The sequence below is a fragment of the Schistocerca serialis genome, chromosome 7 (genome assembly GCF_023864345.2).
Source record: "Schistocerca serialis cubense isolate TAMUIC-IGC-003099 chromosome 7, iqSchSeri2.2, whole genome shotgun sequence".
Classification (NCBI taxonomy): Eukaryota; Metazoa; Arthropoda; class Insecta; order Orthoptera; family Acrididae; genus Schistocerca; species Schistocerca serialis.
Genome location: NC_064644.1, coordinates 621,370,253 through 621,392,888, shown reverse-complemented (window position 1 = coordinate 621,392,888; position 22,636 = coordinate 621,370,253).

Below are 22,636 nucleotides of genomic sequence, written 5' to 3'. Positions count from 1 at the left end.
CACTATGATTTAGCTCATGCCCACAAGGCACAAGGCTAGAGCTGCCGTCTGCTCTAGTTCTAATATGCGACAAACTATTTACACATTGCTTGACGCTGGGTAATTCCTGTTGCATTTCTTGGACTTGTGACCTGTAATTCTCTCGCCACTGTGAGAAGTCTCTATCCGCTAAGACCTTTAATTGTTTACTTTCTCAGTTAAGGACCTTGGCTGGACTGCCTCCTTGTGGCAATAGCTCATTCACATACTTCCGAACTACGTGTGACAGTTCAGAATCTAAACGTCCATTTACAAACTTATCTTTGTTTGGATGCCACTCAGAATTACCTTTATCATAGCTGAGTAGCTGTGATTGTAATAGCAGTTTAACATTATCCTGTTGTTCACTAGTAAATTTTTCTACTTTAAGATTTAATTTACGCACAGTCTTACCATTACGTTTGATCTCTTCAGACAATCGTTTCATTTATCAGACAATCACTGATTACATCTTTCAGTGTAGTTACTTCAGCATTCACTTCATTTTGTCAGAACAACATATCGTTTGTTGCAGCGATAAATTTGTAACATCGGTTATCGTGGTATTACACTTTAATCTTAATTCTGATACACCCGCCGATAAATCCACTATTTGTGTAAAAATATCATTACAAGGCTCTTCATCCTTTGTGGAAATTTCGCCAATAATTTAGTGGACAATTGATCACATTTAGTTCATATGTCAGCAGAAAACTTGGTAGAAATCTCTCCAACATTTTATTACGTATTTTAGATGTCAGTTTAGTTATTATTTGAAAACATAATTGATCATATATTTCTTTTACCACATCCACTAAACTGGTCGTAGGTTGTGTTCCAAAAATGAACAGCATAGAGACAAAGTGATAACACTTTCTACAGGACTTGACATCATTTTGCACGACAATGCTAAAGCACACACAATGAAAGCTGGTACTGATTTGTTTGACTAATGGTGCTGCTAAGTGCTATACCACCTACTGCACTCCCCTGACTTAAGCCCTCGTAAGTTCAACTCGATTTCTGAACTGAAGGAAACACTTCAAGGCATTCGCTTCAGAACTGCTACAAATTCGTCGGGCAACAGGCCGCGCCGCTCGAACTGTCAACACAACTGGCACTGCTAAGAGTATCCTACGACTTCCACATCGCTGTCAACGGGTTATATACAACGGTGGTGACCATTTTGAAGGTGAGTAAAACTTTGAAACACGCATCTCAAACACGCATTGCAAACTCCAGCGTACGTGTCCGTCTACTTCTAAACAACTACTTTAATCCACTAAACATGTGTAATAATATTCGGAAATATAGGGGTTCTGTACCTACAAGAACAACAATTTCTGCGAAAAGATCACACAGCATGTGCCCTTTTTATTCAATGCAATGCATATTTTAAAATGTGCCGTTGCTGTGACGGTACTTTCTTTTTTCACTCGATCTTTAAACTACATTTTATGTTGGTCTCGGTTAATGAACAGTAATTTATATATTCTGCAATATACTCGAGTGAAAAACTGTTTTAGTCGTGCATTTTAATTCTAACGATACACAATTTCTCATGACAGTGATTCTTTATTTTTTTCTATACTGCTTGTTAAATACTGACACAATAACTGATACACACGTATATGCACTCCTGTTCTCACGATGTTAATAGAGCCCATTGAGTACACACTAAGAGGAATGTTACATTAACATGTGGCCAAGTGCAGTTCCATTGCTTATTGCTAAACTAAACTACTGTCCTGTTCTTTTATGGTGCCATTATTTGTGTGTAGATAAATCATTATTTATGAAGGCTGACGTATTAATAGGTTCGGTTGATTTCATGAAACCATGGTTTTGGGAAATAGAACTGAAGTAATAAATGTGTACTGCAATATTTTATGCTTTCTACTTGTGTTCGTTTGCTTTAGTGCAAGAGGAACTTGTAGCTATACTGAGTGGTCAGATGAGAGAAAATAGTATTTCAGGAAAGATACAAGGCTGATGAACTGGCTACTGCTGTAGCCCAGCTGCCTGTCAGTGGTAAGCAGAGCTCGGATAGCCCAGTGCAAGCCAGTGTTTGTGGCTGAGCTCACAGCGTGTTAGGTGGAGCTGGTGGATGCACCTGCTGACCACACAGTACATGTAAAACCAGCATTGAGAGATGAATCTATGTTAGAATTATTTAAATTAAGTGTACAATAGGAGTTAGGGGTCATTATGGTAGTGGAAGAATGTGATGAACTTGGCACAGAGCCTGTCATGGGCCTTGTTGAAGGGAAACTATTACAAGGCCAACGAAAACTTTTTTTGAAAAACTGCTTTTTACTTTGATAGCTGCTCTTGATAAATTTTTATGAGCTGAATCCATATATAGCCTTAGTTTTTTTTGTATCACCTATAGTTTTCGAGCAATATACTTTTTATTATATAGTACAAAAATTCGAAGTTACACGGTAAATGGGGAAATTTGGTAAAGCCACCTTGCTGACCAAGGTACATGCGTATTACTTTTAGATCGCCCGTTATCATCCAACCATGAGCAGAATATCCTGTCTTATTTAGCACTATTGCTAGGTTTTCATAGCTTTCTTTCAAATGTATAGAATCTCCAACAGGTACAGATGCATACATGTTACCAATGTGTAATAAAATTGACTTTAAACTAGTTTGAGATGAATACAGCCTTCAGTCTTCATTTTTGTATTCAATACCAAACTCATTCATTAAACCGGGAATGTCTGAGCAGTACTCTATTTCACATTCTTGTTAAAAAAAATTGGAAAATTGCTGCTCTCTCTATATATACATGTATATGCTGGTTCCAACTGCCAATAGGTTTTTTTCTTTTAATCAAGAGCCAAGCAATGCAGCTTTTTCTTTCATTAAGCACAGATCCCTAACCAAATTGTTAAGCTCGGTCTGAGTGAACAATTTGGACTGTAGATTTTCTGTATTACAATGGAATTCATCATCACCTGTTTCATCTAAATCAGATTGTTCATCAGAAAATACTTCTGTTGGAATAAAATTTAAATCATATGGTGGTTCAGGAACTGGCAAATCTGCACCATGCCCTATTTGTTGGATGGCATACAGAAGGTTAGGATAGCTTAATACCTTCTTGTTTTTCGAATTATGACCAGTAATATCAACACTGCAATAGTAGCAATCATCAGAATCATTTCTTTGCTCCCTCCACATCATGGGAACAGCAAATATAAAGGCTTTTTTCTCCTTTTTGTGCCATTTTCTCCGATCTTCAACACACAGATAACATACCTTGTACAGCACCCAAGATTTGTGTTCATCCCCAAGTTTATATCCAAAGACTGATAGATAAACCTTTCTCACAAAGTCTGTAATGTTTCTTCTGTGTTTTTTAATCAAAATTCACCATGAATATAACAACAACTGTCAGCAGAGCTTTTACAAGCGCAATTAGATATTGCACTGAGCACATTACAGGAAACAGTAAAGTGAGGTTAGGTTGACAGTAAACAAAACACCATCTGTTAATATAAAAATAGAATCGGCCTTTTTTTCCCAGGAAATGTTTTTCGGCAGTGTTATCAACGTCATCTACATACATTACACCTCATTTTTAAATTATTTTAACTATATAAAAGCTGTCAAATTCTTTAAAAAATTGCTTTGCTTTATAAATTTAACTGTAAAGGATGAAGAAACGGTAGGGGATACAGTTTTTTGTCAGTATCTCCCGCCTTCTTCAATGTATACAACTGACAGGTTTCAGATAGATTATATAATGGTAAGACAGAGATTTACGAACCAGGTTTTAAATAGTAAGGCATTTCCAGGGAGCAGATGTGGACTGTGACCACAATCTATTGGTTATGAACTGTAGATTAAAACTGAAGAAACTGAAAAAAGGTGGGAATCTAAGGAGATGGGACCTGGATAAACTGATAAACCACAGGTTGTACAAAGTTTCAGGGAGAGCATAAGGGAACAATTGACAAGAATGGGGGAAAGAAATACAGTAAAAGAAGAATGGGTAGCTTTGAGGGATGAAGTAGTGAAGGCAGCAGAGGATCAAGTAGGTAAAAAGACGAGGGCTAGTAGAAATCCTTGGATGACAGAAGAAATATTGAATTTAATTGATGAAAGAAGAAAATATAAAAATGCAGTAAATGAAGCAGGCAAAAAGGAATACAAACGACTCAAAAATGAGATCGACAGGAAGTGCAAAACGGCTAAGCAGCGATGGCTAGAAGACAAATGTAAGGATGTAGAGGCTTATCTCACTGGGGGTAAGATAGATACTGCCTACAGGAAAAGTAAATAGACCTTTGGAGAAAAGAGAACCACTTGTATGAATATCAAGAGCTCAAACGGAAACCCAGTTCTAAGCAAAGAAGGGAAGGCAGAAAGGTGAAAGGATTATATAGAGGGTCTATACCAGGGTGATGTACCCGAGGGAAATGTTATAGAAAGGGAAGAGGATGTAGATGAAGATGAAATGGGATATACGATACTGCGTGAAGAGTTTGATAGAGCACTTGAAAGACCTAAGTCTAAACAAGGCCACAGGAATAGACAACATTCCAGTAGAACTACTGACGGCCTTGGGAGAGCCAGTCCTGACCAAACTCGGTTGGTAGGACATGTTCTGAGGCATAAAGGGTTCATCAATATAGTATTGGAGGGCAGCGTGGAGGGTAAAAATCGTACAGGGAGACCAAGAGATGAATACACTGAGCAGATTCAGAAGGATGCAGGTTCAAATGGCTAAAAGCACTATGGGACTTAACATCTAAGGTCATCAGTCCCCTAGACTCAGAACTACTTAAACCTAACTAACCTAAGGACATCACACACATCCATGCCCGAGGCAGGATTCGAACCTGCGACTGTAGGAGCAGCGCGGTTCTTGACTGAAGCGCCTGGAAGGATGTAGGCTGCAGTACGTACTGGAAGATGAAGAAGCTTGCACAGGATAGAGTAGCATGGAGAGCTGCATCAAATCAGTCTCAGGACTGAAGACCACAACAACAACAACAACAACAACAACAACAGTTTCTTTAAGTATATTATTAAGATTTCCCACCCTAAAAGCATAAGAATAAGGTATTTTCAGCAAAAAAGGTTTTTCCATCCTTGGCCTGTGTTATTAAATAATGAGATAGCAAACTGAAGTTTAAAGAGAAGTTACTTCACACCTACAGTGGTTTTGTGAGGATATAAATAGCAAACATGAAATTTTTTTTCCTGAAATGTAGCACATACTTCTTTCTGTTACTGGATAACTATCTCTAATGACCTCAGTATCAATCAGAAGCTAAACAATAGTCTTAGAACAAATAGGAACATATAAAATTGATATAGTGTCAAGTCGAAATCTTACTTTGTGATAGTGTGAAGCTACCATATTTTCTGATGTTAAGGTATCTAGTGTAAAATGTCTAGTGTTTTACTTATGAGCCAGTTAAGTTTCTTTTTCTATCGAGACCATTCCACGTGTTCTCTTTTCAGTATATTTTCACGTTTCATAGATTTTTTTTCATGACTGAGGCATTAGCCTGATGTATAAATAATTTCTTCTGTATGAGTGGTGATATAGCCAATGAGCTCGCCACATTGGATCTCGCAGATTAAAAAAAGTTAAAAAATGTCAGGCTTGGTTAGTACTTGGATGGATTCTCTTCTGGATATTCCAGGTGCCATCGGATTTGAGAGATTTGCTGTTGTGCAGTATGACTATTATTATTATAGTGGAACATGTGATGAGCAATTTAATGTTCTTGAGGAGTACTATTGATGAGACAATTTATAGTGCTTTTCTTGATTATGGGGACGAGTGAGGCAGAGTGAAGTGCTCTTACACATGATGATTTAATTAGAGATGTGATTACCATGTCTCACATAGATACATAACACCTTCTTATTTTTGTTTTATTCATTAATGATGTAATTTTCTGCATGCACTGTGCAGTTTCTTGTTGGAGTGTCAGATCTGCATTTGATTAACGTCCATTTTCATCGTATCATTGTTATGAATATTTTGATGTAGTGATATTGGGTTTATCAGAATAATGTATGATATAATGAGATGATACTACTTAGGAATTTTCGTTTGTTTGTTGTGAGTCTGAAACTGTGACGTGTGATTGTAAGTGGATATTATCTATCTAGTGAGGTTCAGTACACACTGTGCATGATATAAAGGTGGATTTATGCCAGTTATGTTTAGCCTTTACTAGATATTTTACTTGATGATAGTTCCCTTGAATGAGTAACATTCGTCTTTGATAGAGAGCAATTCGTATGCAAGACAAGTGTGGGCACAATCTGATATGTTGTGGATATTTATATTTTGCGGACGTTTGAGATATGGCTTTATGATTCTACTGTGTTCCAAATGACGAGACGATTCTGTCCTAGTATACTGAAAAGTGAGTTATGATTTGCAGTTGTTGTGTCCTGGTCTGTAAAGATGAGTATATGATGTGACAGATGTTTCGTTTGATCGATATTTGAGCCAGAGTGGGTACACTGTGAGCATTAAAGTGAATATAATGTTTAGTGAGGTTACCATCTTAGTGCTCAGCGGCTTGTACTGACCGTGTCTGTGATGACTGTAGAAAGTTCAAAGTCTTTCCTGCCAAGGCAGTGCATATTTTGTCTTTCATGCTATATGTTGTTTTCTACTCTTGTTCTGCACCGTGTCTGTGTTTGTAGATCTATTACTATCGATGGAATTGGTGTGAGAGTTATTTGAAGAACTTGGTCAGCTGAAAGAAAATATGTATGTCCATATGGTGTAAAAGAAAAATGATTCACTCGGGTTGCTTGGGACGTATCTGATTGTGTCAAGGCAAGTAATAACTGTGATTAAGATCGCGATATGGATTCCGTTTCATTGATGCTTGATTACGTTTTATGATGGTATCTCGAGACTGTCGTGGTGTTCAAGGCTGTAGTGCCGCGATTTCGCTATGCAACAATGCAAGTAGCAGTTACGTTAACGTCCGAGATTAAGGCTAGTGTAACTTTTGATGCGGTACGTTTTTTCAGCTGCAATAAATCATGTTTGACGTCCAACTGCATAAAGTGATGAAACACCGTTAACGTTCACCCGCGTCAGCTAATGTTTCCGGTCTTCTTCTGTTGTCGCGTCCTGTTGTTGGTAACTGTGGCTCCGTGTCGCATCTGAACCTCTTTGTCAACCTTCCGCCTCCTTCTGAGGAACACAGCTTCTGTCCCCACTAAAATATTCCAGTTGTTGTTCCTGAACTTTTCTCTTTCTTTTACGTGAAATAACTTCACGTGTGTTCCAAGAATTACAAATTCGTGCGATTTATAATTTTAAGTAATTCATTTCTCTCGTGCTATTAATAATTACCAATTGTGTGAAAATGTAATTCAGTGTGGAAACTGCAGCAGTTTTGTTCCCTGTTTCAATCGATGGGAGATATCCTGTTGGTTTTGAGCGAAACTAGACCCTGTAACTAGATACACTGCACAATAGAGTTGAACACGTCCATCTGCGCACCCCTTCGCTGTGCTATACTAGTATAATGCTAAACAAGGAAACACTTTGAAGAAGAATGGTCTCATCTGTTAAAATGCTGCAGACTCTTAATAGCTCTTAATCATAGAAACACAGTTATAGAATTTAAGTGCAGAAGAGTCCCTGTTTACCAATAGTGCTGTAACAATATTTAGCAGGCTGTCCTTTTTTTTCAGAACGCTTCCCAGAAAGTTAACAGAATCACAGTAGAAGTTGTAAAGAAAGGCAAGGAGGCAATCAACATCTGCAAATCCAAGGAAACGACGCCGTAAAGTTGATGAGTGGGACTCTGGCTGCGGACCAGGCGACAGAAGTGGCGCAGCTCTGACGTTTCTGAGCTGCGGAGAGTCGAACCCAGGAGTATGGTTCAAATGACTCTGAGCGCTATGGGACTTAACATCTATGGTCATCAGTCCCCTAGAACTTAGAACTACTTAAACGTAACTAACCTAAGGACATCACACAACACCGAGTCATCACGAGGCAGAGAAAATCTCTGACCCCGCCGGGAATCGAACCTGGGAACCCGGGCGCGGGAAGCGAGAACGCTACCACACGACCACGAGCTGCGGACAACCCAGGAGTAGCCGACAGAGGACAGGAGCTGTCTGCGCCGCCTCCTTGGACAGCGGTTGCGAGGCTACTGTCACCATTAACACCAGTGACGACTGCCACGACAGAAACAACATGTGTATCGCCACTAGCTGTTTCTGCTGACGTGTTAAGACTGCGGCAACTACATTCCAAGATATACTCCACAGTGCAGTCACCATTAAGACTATCTCGTGGGCTGAAAGAACCTCCTGGGTCAGGTGGCACAGTGCGGAGTAGACTCTCATCGCGGTAGCGGTCTGCAAGCGGTCGCCGCTGGCATCTCACTTGGGCTGTAGCTCTCAGACACTGGTTGACCTGGCGCCAGTCACTCCTCACAAGAAGAACGAGCCCCACATACCTGCAAACAGCTGTAGGTAGAATACCACTTGAGAACAATGATAACGTATACGTCCATTTCATCCCTTCCATCAGATATACTGACGTCACAGCAACTACACGTAGCGCGAGAGAGCCTGCGTACAGCACTTTGCAGCAGATCCTCACCGCCGTGCTGGAGAAATGGCGACACTGCGACTTACCGCTGTCCCGGTAAGACAATAGAGTGAGTATTCTCAGGTACTTGTGGGTATTTCGAAACAGGTCTACGGCGACCGCCGCCACCGTGTTGACGTGGGATGCCATCACATAGGCCACAGACCACACAAAGGTGATGGAATCATTTTTCATCGCGTTCATTGCTTGCATCCAGTTTATCATAATCGCTGCTAGTATCAGGCTCATGACGAGAACAGCCGCTGTGTACAGTGTACCAGCACGTGTCCTCCATACCGTGGTGGCCGTGCGGTTCTAGGCGCTCCAGTCCGGAGCCGCGCTGCTGCTACGGTCGCAGGTTCGAATCCTGCCTCAGGCATGGATGTGTGTGGTGTCCTTAGGTTAGTTAGGTTTAAGTTCTAGGGGACTGATGAGCACAGCAGTTGAGTCCCATAGTGCTCAGAGCCATTTGAACCATTTTGTCCTCCATAGCTCACACCTCTCAGTGTCCACTGTGAACGGCGTCAGCCCGAAAACCCTGCAGATGGCGTGGTATCGTAAGAAGCCCCTTCTATTCGCCATTTCAATATCGGATAGCACTACAGGACACCATCAGTACCTGTGATAAAAGAAAACATGTCCCCAGTTACAATAAGAAAGTTGCTTGCATTACATAGAGAACAAATCTTAAATTATCGACATAGAAATGATTAACAGACTAAACTCAGCTCAGAGATAGCACATTCATGACAAATGAGTTTTCCTTAACGTATGTTTTCAAAAACCATTACGGTAATAATGGAGTAACCACAGGGATGATCATTATTTTTCGACATGTCAAATAGGTAAACAAAACATAATAAACATAATCTTGCAGTCCAGTATAGTTATCGCTTCCCTACAAACCGCAAATAGTGAAATCTAAGACAGTTCGAATCATTCATAAATTGTTGAGTATGAGGAGTACGTAAGTTCTGTTTGTTTTATGTTCTCTTAACAGAACGAATAAGACTGACTTCCCTGTAATATGTTTATTAATTACTACAAGTGCTACTATTGTTTCGTAAAAAACACCCATCAAGCACATCGCAAAATCTACTGTTATGAGTGTCTTTAGTGAGTCTTCGTTACACCACATAGAGAGCCTGAAACATTTAAATAATTCTGAGTAAAGTAAGTAAGTAAATGAAAATAAATAAGACTGAAAAGTAGGAACGTCAAGAGGCAATATTTTATCATAACCGGGAACATTGTCGACGGAACACTAAATCAGTTCGAGATGGAAGTGGCGATTGCGACTTGAAGGAGTAGTGTCGGCAATCTTCAAGATAAGCCAAGAAAACCTAATTCATGTGGAAACATCGGAATTCATACTCCATTTCTCTCATATACATGTTTAGCAACTTATATTTGATCTGAAATTTTTTGCCAGTGTGCTTTGGCAGTGAAATGAGCTATTTTTGTTATGTTTTCTTGTTAGCGTAATGCTGTCCTTAATTTTGTTTCCATTTACGTGTAGCTTCTTAATACAAAATTTGTTGGCTAACATGGGATCGTAGCCATCGTTTTCTGCTAATACTTTGCTATTTGAGTTATATCTAGAAAGTTTATTTTATCGTGGTGTTCATGTTCGATTATAAATATATTATTGTGTGAAATCAAATACTGGAATAACAGCAATGTGGGACGAGTGTATTGCCGCTCACCGCATAAAGGAATCATTGAGTTGCAGACAGGCACAATGAAAAAACAGGCTAAATACTGAGCTTTAAGACAGTGCTTTTTCAGAAGAAGAAAACAAACAGATATTCCCACAAGAAAAACTCACACAGACCTGGTCACTGCCGGTGGGCACTGGAGCCTGGCTCATGATAAGTCGGGCTCCAGCGTCCAGAAACAGTGGCCATTTTTATGAGAGTTGTGTTCGAGTGAATGTGTGTGTGTGTGTGTGTGTGTGTGTGTGTGTTTTCTATTTCCGAAGGGGAATATTGTTATACTGCTCAATACTTCAGCTGTCTTTTTGATTGAGCGTCTTAGTGACTCAGCGCCTCCTCATGTGATGAGTATCAATCTATTCTTTCCGTACTGATTATATTTTTGTGTAATTTATTCCATTCTGAGGAACATCTCTATTTACGTTTCTGATCGGTCTTGTAACAGTAGTGTGTCATCTACCTATTTCTAGAGGTAACGGATCATATTAATCCATTTAGGATGGCTATAAGGGAACTGGTTCTCAGTGTGGTGTAGTGAAATATTAGCGAGTATTCCAGCAAGCTGGTTTCCCATTACTAAACTGCATTCTAGTACATATATTTGGTTACTGAACTTGGAATGGTTGTAGGAAAGTTACAGTTTTAGTAAAGTAATAAAATTCCCCCACAAATACTGCGTTCGACGTACGACGTGTGGGAACCTTCTTTTCGGCAATTTCAATGGTCTCATTAACTATTAAGGTGGTGTACATGTTGATTTTATCTAACAAAACATGTTTTAAATCGGATGGGATATCGATGTCTGTAATTTGTTGTATCACTCCACTAGAACTATTCACTGTACACTGATTTCCATATGTACAGTCATGAGCAAGTATACAAATTACCTTTGTTTTAGTCAGAATAAATAACTACTTTGCAGTTTATTACTGGATTGATAGGGTTACTCTCTTTATGAATTTTTGGCAGTTACTACAGTTTATTGGCAGATGGGTTCACCGTGTTGCAATATGTTTCTTTCTCTTTTGTCAAGTAAAATTTTTAATTTGGACAGAAATCAAGTAGCTGGATGTCCTTTTGTACAAATCACGTTATTTTTGTTGGACAGTCGATTCTTTTTATGCAGACTATTTTGAACATGCCTCCTACAGTATTCCATTCATCAGTTACTATTACACTGTTAGTGTTTATTTAACAGAAAGTACGAAGATTTTCCTATTGAGGAGATTATCAAATGATATCAAACGCTCAATTGAAATGTCCAAGCTGACAATAAACATCAGAACACACACCAGAACACGAAGTTGTCATTCCATGGAATAATGCTATAAATTCACTCACTGGGGAGTCTATAAGTTAAAGAGGCATAGCCTTGAGATAACATACATGGGAAAGGTACGAAGAAATGAAAACAATATCCGTAGAAGATGTGAACGCCACTGGCAGAAACCTATCTCCCTGTTCACCCTCTTCTCCGCTCATAGGAAGCACACCGCGTCTGGTACACGCGGTGATCGGGGACCACAGCACAGCTACGACACCTGAGGATGGGCTCTTAACAGTCCGAAACTGGTCGAGTGAAAATAAAGTAATTTACAACTGAAGCGGTATTTTCAACCTCTGCTTTCTTTATTTAGTTTACATCTAAAGACACAAAAACATTCAGCTAGTGACATAAAACAATGCCTGGTAGTCCCAGCAACTGATGAAAAACGTACTAAACTAACTACTTTAGTTAAAACACGAAGTTTCACACGCTTGACAAAACATCCTGTCATTGTTTCCAACGAAGAGACAGTGTTAAACAACAAAAAATAGTCGAAAATTTCAACCATGTTGTTGTAAGTGTCTGTTGTTGCAATACATTCTTTTGTATGATATTATGTTAACAAAAATAATGTAATATATAAACGAATTTGTATAGTCTGAGATCAGTCCAGTTAATCATTACCTTTGGATGTAAATTACATCAAATTTGACAATTAAATATTAACAATATCTACAGTGCGATTCAAAATAATATGAACAATCTTAATTTACCGTTTTTTATTTCATGTTGTTGATACTCACAGATGAAAGAGATTTGAACAGGGAAGAATGGAGATAGCTTAAGGAACGTTGTGCAGTCGGCGACAGAAGTGTGACGAAGGTTTGTAGAATGATTTCCTTACAGATGGCCGCCAACTCTTTTAACAATTTATCGCATTTACCAGAACGTTTGTATCAACTCGATTAGTAGCAGACAATTATCACAAAACTGTACTGTTGCACGTTGATTTGAGTGCATCAATCGTGTTGGTTGTCAGGTTGAGACTCCATATATTGACATCCCTGAGTAAATAATTTCTGTCAAACAGTGTGCACGAATTATGACTCAACTGTATGTGCTGAATATCACTGGTATATGCTGAGGTAATAATGGGTAAATTATTGGCAAAAATCGTTCGCAAATCCTAAAAGCTGTACACGTAGCTTTTACGTTGAACTATAAAAAAACTGATATGGAACACTCTTCACCTGAGGTAAATGTACTCTGTAGCGCAAGTACCGCTGATGATGGGTACATGTCCCAATTCTGTGTTGCTTGAGGCTTTCCCGACGGACATGTTGAATATATGGTTCTAGGGCGAGACGTCGGATGTCATAGTGAAAACTCCACAATATTTCGTCAGCGCAACTGGCCGACATATTCAGGGGCGACGAACACACTGCTACGACAGGACCAGAGCCCCCTATTTATGCCAGTCTACGTACCACTTTCCGACAAAATGGATACTCCGAACGGGAGATTCGCCGTGCCTTGCAACCGAAGCGGGTTACCCAACGTGAGGAAGTGGAAGAAGGCGAAGAACAAAGGGGAATGGTCGTGTTGCCATACACCGGCGGTGTCTCTTCAAAAATAGGTTGATTATTGAAGAGTCATAAAGTTAAATGTGTCTTTCGTCCGCCGGCAAAACTCAGAACTCTCTTGGGCTCATCTAAGGACAGCCTTGGCCTAAGAAGACCCGGTGTTTACGAGATTCCTTGTAGCTGCGGCATGTCGTACATCGGACAAACTTGTCGCACTGTAGAAGAGAGATGCACTGAACACAGACGCTACACTCGTCTGGAGCTACCAGAAACGTCTGCAGCGGCCGAGCATTGTCTCAGTACAAGTCATTCTATGAATTATCAACATACCAAAATTCTCGCATCGACGAGTTCGTACTGGGACAGTGTTATTAAGGAAGCAGTGGAAGTACGTAGCTCGACGAATCTTGTAAACAGAGACACGGGCTTTCAGCTTAGTACAGCTTGGGATCCAGCACTGGCCATATTGAAGTCGCTTCGAGCAGAGAGGAGTACTATTGGTCATAAGACGAATGACGATTCGCCACCAACATAAATTTTTCTGTTGACAACGGGAGGAAATCAAGGCGCCTACGTGGACGCGCATTTTTGCTTGCGGCTTCCGACAGAGGTCGCTGGGGCGGCCGATGGCAGCGCAGAGCAGCGGCGGCAGCCTCCGCGCGTGCGTCGAAGTCTTTGGTTCTTCATCCTGTAGGTGGTGCTGCTGTCCTTCCAGCTATCGGTTGATATCGTCGCTATTGGCCATCGAATTTGGCGCCTCCACGCCAGCGCACTTCCTGCCCAAGACTGGCATAAATAGGGAGCTCTGGTCCTGCCTTAGAAGCGTGTTCGTCGCACCTGAAGATGTCGGCCAGTTGCGCTGACGAAATATTGTGGAGTTTTCACTATGATATCAGAAGCCTCGCCCGAGAACCATATATACAACATGTCTCAATTCTATTCCGTATAGAAATAAATAAGAATATAATCTAGAGGATAATTTGTCACGTCAGCCTTATTCTACCACCAATCCTTTCCCGCTCTGATCTGTTGCATATGTTATATCAGCACTTTCCACCTACCTTTTGTATTTCAACCCTTAACAACTTTTTTCCAGTTCCGTTTCAACAATCTCCACGTCACAAGGCATAAAGTAATTCCAGAGAGCAAACCATCTTATTGGCTTTAATGTAGCACACTCGTCCCATCAGAAGTGAAGGCCCCAGCTCATTCCCTTCCCACAGAAGTGAAGTACTATGTATCTCCTGGTTCTTCTCCTTCACTTTTGCTTTTACCAGTTTCCTACGTGATCGATATTGTTATATGGGTTAAAGTAATGATAGTGACTGCTAGCGACGGATTCCCTCCCTAACGCCACCGCTCCCCGTGGGACAGAGTCTGTGTACCAGATCTGTCTGCCTGTAGTGTACTGCTCATGTTTAAGTGCGACAACTTTCTTCCAAACGTTTATGTGGTACTATGTGACGCCGGACAGAAGAGACGGCCCAGTATTTACCTAGATGGCTGAGGAAAACCGCGTAAAAACCACCTCTAGGGTGACTGGCTAACGAGCGCTTGTCGTTAATCCACTAGGGGGATTCTATCTGAGGCAGGTTCACCTCCTCGAATCCCTGAAGTGGTGCATTAACGCGCCCGGATATCTGGGCAGGTTTGTAGCTTCTAGTTACTAAATGCCAGATACCAATCATTACCAGCATAAATATCGCACATTCTTTTCCAAGCAACATTCTTCCCAGTTGTTTCCTCATCGTGATTCCTGGCCCACAGGTCCCAGCAGTCCCGACTGTCACCAGACCGTTATGCAAGTTTTCAGGAATACGTGGAAGAAAATTAGGCTGCGCGAAAATCGACGAATCTTAAGTGCGAAACCGATCCTGTTCGATAGATTTACCACTTCTGAATTCCATCACTTTCATCCCCTAAGGAATATTGTGATTAGGTTTGTGAATGTGGGTTTTTCATAGAATGTTATGTATTCATTTGGAGGAATAGATTGCACTCTTAATGTTACTGTCCCTGCTTTTAGTTTCAGCGAAGGCTGTTCCGACTTTCTTATATACTGAGCCAGTCCTTCCGACAATCATTTCGTTTTCGGTTTCTTCACATTTTTCGTGCAGCCATTTCGTCTTAGCTTTCCTGCACTTCCTATTTATTCCGTTCCTAAGAGATTTGTGTTTCTGTATTCCTAAATTTCCCTGAATATTTTTGCACTTCCTTCTTTCATCGATAAACTGATCAGCCGAAGTGTTTCTACTATCAGCCACGGTTTCTTCTCAGTTACCTTCTTTGTACCGTCAGTTTCCTTTCCAACTTCTATAATGGCCGTTTTTGGAGACAGCCATTCCTCTTCAACTGAACTGCCTACTGAACGTTTCCTTATAGCAGTATCTATACTCTGAGAACTTCAAGCGTGTCTCTTTATTCCTTAGTTCTTCTGTATCCATCTTCTTTGAGCGTTGATTCTTCCTGACTAGGCTCATTAAACTTCTTCATCGCTGCTAAATTGTGATTCGAGTCTATATCTGATCCTGGATATGCCATTCAATCAAGTATCTTATTTCGGAATGTCTGTCTGCCCATGATATAATATAACTGAAATTTTCCTGTATCTCCAGGTCTTTTGCAAGTATACGTCATCCTCTTGTGTTTCGTAAACATATTATTCTCTGTTAGTAGCTGTAATTTATCGCAGAACTCAATTTAAGCTTTCTTCCTCATTCCTATTACCAAGCCCACAATCTCCTATAACCCTTTCTTCTACTCCTTACCCTACAACCGCATTCTAGTCCCCCATGACTATTAGATTTTCATTTCTCTTTACATGCTGACTTACCCGTTCAATATCCGCATACACGTTCTTTATCTCTTTACATTCGACTTGCGACGTCAGCATGTATTCCTGAGCTGTTGTTGCCGGTGTTGGTTTATTGTCGATTCTCTTTCCTTGTAAAAGTTATCATACGACAAAGACAATATTCGGAAGCATTGATAAGAAAACCCCATGCCGGATTAAACACAAATATTTAAGTTAGTAGATTGTACGGGCGAATGCATCGTCTCGTAGCCAAGGTCAACAGCGTATACATTTATAAATGATATACACTGATGAGCCAGGACATTGTGATCACCAGCCTACTGTCGATATAAACGACTCAAGAAGACACCAGCGTCAACTGGCCAGGAATGAGTGGTAGTCAGAGACACGCACGGCGCACGTAGTATATGTGGGCGTGCTGTCCGCGTGTGGAATGGGGAGGCCGCGCCACCTGTGTGAGTTTGATCGAGGGCAGATTGTGATGGCCGGCCCTGAGGCTCAGCAGGAGCGTTTCGGAAACTCCACGACTTGTCGGATGTTCGGGGAGTGCTGCGGTGGGTGTCTTCAACAAGTGGCGGAACTAAAATGAAACCGCGTCCAAACGTCGTGCGGGTGTGCGGCCACATCTCATTACGGATGTTTGACGTCGTGGGCTGTGCAGACTTGTATGACAGGACAGTCGGCGAACTGCAGCGGAAGTAACATCAGACTTTAAAGCCAGGCAGAGTACAAGTGTGTCTGAACACACAGAGAACAGAACACTCCTAACTGTGGGCCTCCACAGCCGACGACCCATGCATGTGCCAATTTCAACACCACGACATCAGCAGCTACGACTGAAATTGGCACGTAACCGTCGGCACTGGACGTTGGTGCAGTGCCGGCCGGAGTGGCTGTGCGGTTCTAGGCGCAACAGTCTGGAGCCGAGCGACCGCTACGGTCGCAGGTTCGAATCCTGCCTCGGGCATGGATGTGTGTGATGTCCTTATGTTAGTTAGGTTTAATTAGTTCTAAGTTCTAGGCGACTGATGACCTCAGAAGTTAAGTCGTATAGTGGTCAGAGCCACTTGAACCATTTGAACCGTTGGTGCAGTGGCAGAGCGTTGCACGGTCTGATGAATCCCGATACCATCTTCATCGTGCCGATGAGAAGGCGCGAATCCATCGTCTTCCAGGGGACCACCTCTTTGACACCTACACTGCAGGACGGCGGTAAGTTGGCGGCGGCTCCTTTACGCGCTGTGGAACGTTCTCGTGGGCATCCGTGGATCCAGTGCAGCTCTAGCAAGGCGCCATGACGCGCCAAGGAGTATCGCACACCTCCTCATGACGATCGTGTTTCCCGACGCCAGTGACATTTTTAAGTACGACAATGCACCATGTGACAAGACCAGGAGTGATGCGGAGTGGTTCGCGCGGCGGTTCGGCCTGAGCCAGTGAGGCGCGCGCATCGGTGCCGCTGCGGGCTACGCTTTCTCGGCCGAGGACAGCTCCAGATTCACTTATGTGCTGTAGGCGCCGCGAAAAGCAAATTGTCGTTTGTGTAGTTCTCACAACGCCAGCAAATTGTCTTGTCTTGCGCCCCACAGCATGGGAAAGACGTACGCGCAGAGGAAACCTGCTGCCACTAGGGGGCCTTCGGTTTTGCGTATCACTCAGTCTGCCGATCAAGCAAGGAAGACCCGAGAAGGTGAGTCGCAGCCTGTTCCCCCTTCGTATGTCAAGTGTAAAGGCGAGTTTACGGCGCTGTTCGACTTAATGACGAATTGCGCCAAGAACGAGGTGGTTTACGGGCCTGTCGCCACAGACTCGCTGATCTGCGTTCGGGCAGCACACCTGGCCGACCACAGGGCGATCAGAAGTGCTGTGGCCGCCCACACTATCGACGCGCCGCCGACGCGTGAAAAGGCGCCTTCCGATGGAAGGAAGAAGACGACCGAGGCACTCCTAAGGGGGCTGCCTTGCTGCTGTGACGAAGCAACGGTTCGGGTTCGGGAAGGGCTGCTGCGAGCAGGTTTCGCTAACACAACCGCAAGGCTACACAACCAGACCAATAAGGAGAGAGCGCCGCCCTGTGCCGTGACCGTCCAAACGGCCAACAACGAGGGTGACCGACTTGCGGAAGCTGCTGGGTTTACCGGTTACGACGGAGGCTCTCCCCACCGCCACAGACCCCCAGCGCCAGTGCGCCCATGTCGCGAAGTACTGCCGCAACGCGGCGCGGTGCGTCAAGTGCTCTGGAGAGCACGACAGCCGCGCCTGCGACCGCGGTAGAGAAGCTTCGCCGACTTGCGCCCGGTGTGACGGCCCGCAAGTCGCCAGCTGGCTCGGCTGCCCGGCTTTTTCAGTCCGCAGTCGCGCCGAAGACGGCGAGACGACCGCGGCCGCACCGACGCAGCGGAAGAGACGACGACGTCGGCGACGACGGCGGGTGCAGACCAGCCGTGCTCAGCCGAGGGCAGCTCCTCCGGCCAAAATCGGGGACGACCTGCCGGAGGCAGACGTTCGAATGGCAGCCCGCGCCCCTGTGAAGAGCAGCGGCGTCGACATCAGCACCGCCGTGGAGACGGCCACAGCAGTCCTCAAAGCCGCTTTGGCTGCAGAGAAGGAAGGGGCCTTTACGCAGCTGCGTGCAGTTCTCGCCCGAGGCCTCCGTGCAGCAGAAGTTCGAACCCGTGCGAGCGCTCCTGCAGCCTCGCAGAAGGGCGTTCTGGTGCCTCCCCCGCCGGCCGCCCCAGCAGCGCCCCAGGGGAAGAATGCCGTAAAGACGAACGCCGCCCCAACGGTAGCGGCGGCGACGCCGACCGCCGTGGGGCAGACCCGCTAGGGACCGAGAAGCCAAAAGGGCAGCCTACGTCGCGCATGCGCGAGAGAACGGCCTGCAGCTCTCCGGTGATACCGCGGCGCAGTCCGCCGAGCAAGCAGAGCTGCCGGAGGAGCGGCTGCGGCAGAACTTCGCCACGCAGCAGCAGGGGGCGCCGGCCGACAGCACATGCTGTGCCAGGTCACTGACGAAGCGGCGCAGCAGAGGGCTCGAGGAAACGCACTGCGCTGCCGCACCGGTCTCCTTTAATTATAACGACCACGGCACTGACACGATATCTTCGTGCACGATATTTCGAAAAATCTACCCTTGCATGAACTGTCGCAGTCAGCAAGGCATCCGCTACTGCTCTTACTACCCGACCTAACTATCACACTTTTTTGCCTCTGCCCTTCAAACCACTACCCTTCGTTCGACTTTCGACCCAATCTATCTCCAGATGAGCACCTATAAATGGCTAACCTTAACCAGACGTACGCAAACATCGCAGTACCCACATCCTGCGACACCTCACTTTAGTGATCACTAACCCTTATGCACAGATGGCGATAGACCTTTCGATTTGGCCACCCTGCCGTGGGCGTGGAGGGGCTCCACCTCCACTCCATCAAATATGAAATTGGTGGGTTCCTATGATTTACGCATGACACCGAATAACCGCTTTACATTGCCATACCTTGTTCAAGACGAACATGTAAACCATGTAGGCCTTTCTGTCTTGACTGCTGGAAAAGCTTTGACATCCTTGTACATTTTCTTCTTTGTGTCACGTTTCTTCGCCAATACTCACTTACTTAATATGTTTCCATATCCACTGACCTGTAATTTTTTGGTAACCAACTGTATTTTTTGACATCGAGAAGACCTACGATACCACTTGGAGGTGTCTCATTCTGGAGCAGCTTCACGAATGGGGTTTTCGTGGTTCTCTTTCTATTTTATTCAGTGTTTCCTCTCGTGACGATATTTTAGATTCCGAATTGGTGACGTCCTGTCTGACCGCTTTGAGCAGGAGAACGGTGTCCCTCAGAGTATCGTTTTAAGTGTGACTGTTTTTGTCATAGCTATTGATATCACTACCTCTATAGTGCAAAGTCCTGTCCAGTGGTGCTTGTTTGTGGATGTTTTCTCTTTGTTTTGTTTTTCTTCAAGCCTTCCAACGACAACGCATCAGTTGCAACTTACTCTTAGACGTTTGGATGACTGGGCGCAGAAGAGTGGTTTTAAGTTTTCCACCGAGAAGTCCGTATGTGTTCTTTTTCACCGTTCTCGTTCGATTTTAACCATCCCTGAGTTGAGGATGAGGGACACTGTCCTTACTTTTAAAGACACGGTGAGATTTCTGGGTCTCGTTTTTGACTCGAAGCTTACGTGGTTACCTCAGCTTAAAGACCTGAAACGACGGTCACATCACGCTTTAAGTATTTTAAAATGTCTTAGCCACAGTACATGGGGAGCTGACAGGACTTGTCTGCTCCAGTTTTACAGGGCGTTTGTGCGATCTCGGCTCGATTATGGGTGCACGGTGTATGGGTCTGCGAGGCCTTCACACTTAAACATGTTGGACGTTGTGCACCATGAAGGGCTTCGGTAGGCCACTGGGGCATTCAGAACTAGTCCCATACCAAGCCTGTGTGCAGAGGCTGGTGAACCGCCACTTCATATGCGGCGACGGCTACTTACGGTGCGCCAGGCGTATAAAACTTTGTCCACACCTGACACACCAGCATATCATACCGTTGCTCAGCTTCCTCTGGCACGGCTATTTCATAACCGGCAACGAGCGACGCAGCCCTATGGGATTCGCGCACAGGATTGCCTCTCTGCGATGTTTATGGCTGGTCTTCAGGTTTTCCGTCGTGGTTGGAGCAAATTTCCCCCTTGGCTACTCCGGAGACACACTTATTTTAGATTTGACTAATTTTATGAAAGATAGTACACCAGATTTTACATTCCAGTCTCAGTTTTTTAACATTTTAGATGCGCATCACGGTTTCACCGTCGTTTACACTGATGGCTACAAACAGGAGAATTTCCTTGGCTGTTCTGTAGTGTTCGATGGTCATGTTACCCGGATTCGCCTCCCTGATGAATATACTGTTTTCGCAGCGGAACTCCACGGGATCCTGAAGGCACTGGAGCAGATGAATCCTGTTCGGGGCAATCGATTGCTCCGATTCCCTTAGTGCCTTACAATCATTACAGAATCTGTACCCAACTGAGGAGATGGTCCAGCTGATATATGACCAACTGTACTTGCTCCAGCGGCGGGGTAAGGAGGTGTCCTTCTGCTGGGTGACTGGTCATGTAGGAATATGGGGCAATGAACAGGCAGATCGGGCTGCCAAGGAAGCCTGCAGAGAGCAGGATGTGGTCCAGTGTACTATTCCCTTGCAGTCTGTCATTTCTGCACTCCACAAGAAGTGCATGGAGTTGTGGGAGGAAGAATGGCTGGCGGTGACGGCCAATAAATTGCGGTTGGTGAACTCAACAACTCGGCCATGGCGTTTCTCCTGCCGGTTGCTCAGGCGGGAAGAAGTGACCCTCACGCGTCTTCGGATCGGACACTGTCCTCACACATAGCTTTCTATTACGGCGGGAGGATCCCCCGTTTTGTGATGCTTGTTGTGTGCAGATCTCTGTCCGGCACATTTTAACAGACTGCATTTTATACCGTGATGCAAGGGCAGAAGCACAAGTTGATGGGGATCTGCCCCGTGTTTTAGCTAATGATAAGACGTGTGTGTCTAGGTTTCTAAAGTTTTGTGATGTGTCTGGACTCTGGCCTAAACTTTTAGGCTGGAGGTTCTATTGTACTGCAAAGTGGCTGGCTCCTCCCTTTTTTCCTTGCGGTCAGCCGGCCACTTCCGTCTGATATATTGTTTTAGATCCCTCTACCACTTTCGTCTTGTGTTGTCCATGTTTTACTTTTGACGGCATGCTCCGTCCCACGTTTCGATGTGGGTAGGCCCATATTTTTCCAACCTTGTTACCTGTGTTTTACCTTTGTTCTGAGTCTTTTGTTGACACCCGTCTCAATCTGTTAATGAGCGAGCGCTGAAGACCTTGCCGTCGTGCGCCCGTACAACCCTCTTCTCCCAACCATCCATGACCGGCTTTTTGTGTGTATCTATCAACCCTTTTTGTATTACAGGAAAAGGTTACTGATGTCAAAGACTTGGCTAAGAATAACAATACTCACTTGTCATGTATCCCTCTCCGCCTTTTAAATGTGCCATGCTAGTGGGTGAACGTTACTGGTACTGATAAAATCTTTTCTAGTTCCAGTCCTGGCAGCTGCGTCGAAATTCCGTGACGTTTCGATGAGTGTCACTCTCATCACCTTCTGGTGAAGTATCGAGATTGCGCAGGTGTCCCAGACACGTCAATATATTAGATTTTACAAAAAAAAAAACTTAGTTTACACAACAGTCCACGTCTTATCACAAGAAAATGCTTAATTTTTTGTATAGAAAACTGTGAAGAAGCACAAAAGTGAAGTAGATCTTACTGCACATAAAAAAGTGTGGTTTCAGATGCGTGAGACTGCAGTTGTGTGTGGGAGTTGCCTTTGCATGAGTGTGTGTGTGTGTGCGTATGTGTGTCTAGTGTTGACGAAGATCTTAATAGCTGAAAGCTTTATTTGTGAGAGTCTTTTTTTGTGCCTATCTGCGACTCAGCATCTCCGCTATACGGTGAGTGGCAGCATTAATTTCTCAAAATATTGTTAAAAACAGGTTTGTTTGCCTCGATGCACACTTGTAGCCCGTGTTGACCTCTGCTGCTCAATAATGGCAGCACAGCGT